This window comes from Cavia porcellus, unplaced genomic scaffold, assembly GCF_034190915.1.
Source record: "Cavia porcellus strain 051 isolate PalLab524CR breed Dunkin Hartley unplaced genomic scaffold, mCavPor4.1 scaffold_4, whole genome shotgun sequence".
In the NCBI taxonomy this organism is placed as follows: Eukaryota; Metazoa; Chordata; class Mammalia; order Rodentia; family Caviidae; genus Cavia; species Cavia porcellus.
The window spans coordinates 118,300,854-118,304,006 of record NW_026947487.1 but is presented as its reverse complement, the minus strand read 5'-3'; the positions used below and the strand labels follow the sequence as shown (position 1 = coordinate 118,304,006).

Sequence of the window (3,153 nt, the reverse complement as noted above, 5' to 3'; positions counted from 1 at the left end):
CTCACAGGGACAGCAGGACCGGCCACCCTCCTCGTGCCCTCCCTACTAGGAGGCGAGCCTTCAGGATGCAGGATCCTCACCACTGCCCCCCACACACACCGGAGGCCCAAAGCCAAGCTGCCCCGCTCGGACTGGAAACTCCAAGACCCCAAGCCAAAAGAAACCTTGTCCCTGTATAAGTTAATTGTCCCAAATATTCTGTCACAGGGACAGAAAGCTGATTAACACACACACAGCTCCCAGGCCCACCAGCCATTCTCAAAATCAGGTTTTCAGCATCTTTGACTACAACACCTTCCAGTACCAATAAAGTAACAATTTGTAATAATGATAAACTTCCGTGCCACATCTGAGCATCTGAAAGGGGCATTGCCAGCTAGTGTGACGGTAGATTTTAAAACCTCAGTGATCAAGCTCGTGCTGTAAAGGATGGGCACCGGCCCTGTCCCTCCTGGGCAGTGGCTGGAAGCCCAGAACTACATTTCCCAGAATACACTGGACCCCAGAGGTGTGGGAGGCTGACCCTGCCCTGGCCAGGTGACAGTGCCTGGCGTTATGGATTAAAAACTGGTGGTCAACTTAACGCCAGCTGAATTAAATGAGCATGGTGCTGGGTGTAGATGGCCACCTGAGGAAAGCTGCCAGCATGGAGATGTGGAGAAGGAAAGGCCAGGCGTGGAGGGTTTCTCCGAGTGTTGCCGTTTGAGCTGTTGGTTCTACTGGAGGAGCTCGTCATGCTGGCTTCCCCAGTGTGAGTTCCACCATTGTCACTGGAGGAGTTTGGAACTTTGGTGAGAGTGGCTGTGGTTCACTTTGGGGCAGCTCCGGTCCTCACACTGACCATCGCTTCTGGCTCTGAGGGGAAGACCTGTGCCGTTTCATCTCCAGGAGAAGCTCGTCATGCTGGCTTCCTGGCATGCACTTGACTGTTCTTATGAGAGGAGCTTGGGACCTCCATGTCTCTGAGGATGGCTGTGGTGCTTTTCAGGGCAGCCCTGGGACTTATTTTGAGTGTGACTTCTCGGCTCCAGTGCAGAACCCTCATCCCACCAGCACAGCTCCTTCATCCTGCTGGCATAGACTTCCTAGCTTCCATCACTTGACCTCTGGGCCTTCCCAGTGCGGATCTGTAAAACAGACTGGTGTGAGTCCTTCTCGTGGGCTCTTGACCTCCAGTTGGACTCGTGGGAGGCACTGTCATGGGCGCTGGGTCTTCAGCTGGACTCATGCAGGACATTGCTGTGGGATCCAGGCCCTTCGCTGAATATTCTATGTCTTTAGTGTTGTAGACAGATTTCCTTCACTTTCTTATATTTAACTCTGGGTGACATCATAAAATATATTATAAATTCTGAGTCTTGAGTCTAACTGTTCTCTGTACTACCCCTAACTACAACACCTAGTGACAGCTGCAGGCCTCTGGCCATCTGCAGCAGTGTCCCACCCCTGTGACTTCTTGGCGTGGCTCGGCACAGCCTCTGTACCTACAGAGGAAATAAGAGTCCCGGCCGCACTGCCCCAGACCCTTCCCGACACCTGGCTCACCAGTCTGTGATCTACGCGCTCAGAAGCCAGGTACTCTCGAGACTCCCTAAGTGGGGAGCAGGGACTGGGTGGCCGGGCATCCAAACTGTCGCTTGATAAGGGTCAGCGCCCCAGCGTAGGGCTGAGCCTCAGAGCATCTTAGGACAGAAGCAGACTCCTAGGCAGACGCTGCGGGGGGAGAGGGGCTTGTTTCTAGGGAACAGGAGATGTGGCCTCTCCAAGGCTGTTGTCCTGAAGGGTGGCTCAGGCATCCAAACCTGGAGATTCATGCTGCTTCTCAGTGTGTCCACCCTGGGCCCACAGGCTACATGTCCCCTTTATTTTTTAAAATTACAAACACGTTGAAAAAATAAAGGAAGCCTCCTGCCTTGCATCCACCCACTCCATCATCTACTGTGTACCAGGCAAAACCAGGCCTCTTCCCTCAGGCAGCTGGGCACCTTGGTGACCCCAATGGGCTGACACCGGTGTCCAAGCTGAGGAGGGGAAGGCGCCCCACCCGGCCCCTCTACTGCGACACCCCAAAAGCTCTGGTTCGGAAGGGAGCCACAGATTCAAGAAACAAGTCTAACGTGCTTTGGGGTTAGGGTGATTAGTTTTGAAATTGTTGGAAAACGTGTGTGTTTTTCTTGGGTCCATCAGAGGTCTGAAACCTTAATGCTTAAATCGCCAGGATTACATGAATTTCCTCTCAAAATCGCCACGGTAGGAAAGCCTGTAACGTGGTTTGGCTGTGCCCACGGCTGTGTAAGGCCACACCAGCGCCCCGCGGGGGACGCCTGTTCCTGCAGTCCGCGCGGGTGTGCCTTGGCTGCCTCCGACGGAGGGGCCCACGGAAGACCTGGCCACGCGTCCCCGGGGAAAGCCAGCTCACGGTGCCCGGGGTGCAGAAATGGCTCAGGGGTGCTGGCACCACCCGATTTACTGTGCTCTGCGTCTCTCTTCTGCAAAAAAAAAAAAAAAAGAAAGAAAGAAAGAAAGAAAGAAAGCGGGGTGGAGTGTGGGGCGTCCGCAGGCAGGCGGAGCGTGGAAGCCCAGGAGCGCCCTCCCCTCCCACACCGCCAGCCGAGGCGCCGCCGACCCCGCCAGCGCGCAGCCCTGTCGGCCGGCCTGGTCTCCGGAGGGGCAGCGCAAGGCCCCAGGCCGCGAGCAAGCCGGGGCCGGGCAGCCCCACGGGGAAGCAGCACACAGAAGGCGGCCGCAGTCCACGCGAAGCCGGGCCGCGAAGCCCCTGAAACGTCCCTGATGCCCGACAGACCTCGGCGCGGTCCAGGGCTGGAAACAAGCACTGCGCCGGCTCCGTTCATGCGCGCCCTGCCGGCACACCTCCTCTGGCCGCCATGCTTCTATTTCCTCCTCCCTCATTAGTGAATCCTGCTGTCAATCAAGATGCTCCACCTACCAGAATGCTGGAGGTGGGCACAGAACCCAACTGACCAATTAGTTACTGCCCTGGGACTGTAGCTTCCAAGCAGAGTAAATAAAGGAGCTATACGGCTGCAGCCGATTCATCTCAACAGTAATTCCCACTTCCTGCCCCCCAGCCGCGGGCTGCCCTAGCTCCAGCCTTTTCTGGGACTTGCGAATTGTAATGCTTTTCTTTTGTGC

General features: G+C 56.1%; 1 long non-coding RNA gene across 1 annotated transcript; it reads right to left on the bottom strand.

Moving 5' to 3' along the window:
• Nucleotides 1-253: 253 nt before the first annotated feature.
• On the bottom strand, nucleotides 254-2,903 carry LOC111754903 (uncharacterized). Its single transcript, XR_002789575.2, has 2 exons — nucleotides 2,804-2,903; nucleotides 254-2,489 (listed from the first exon to the last, which is right to left on the bottom strand). It is a non-coding gene; the product is annotated as an uncharacterized LOC111754903 (long non-coding RNA).
• Nucleotides 2,904-3,153: the final 250 nt, after the last annotated feature.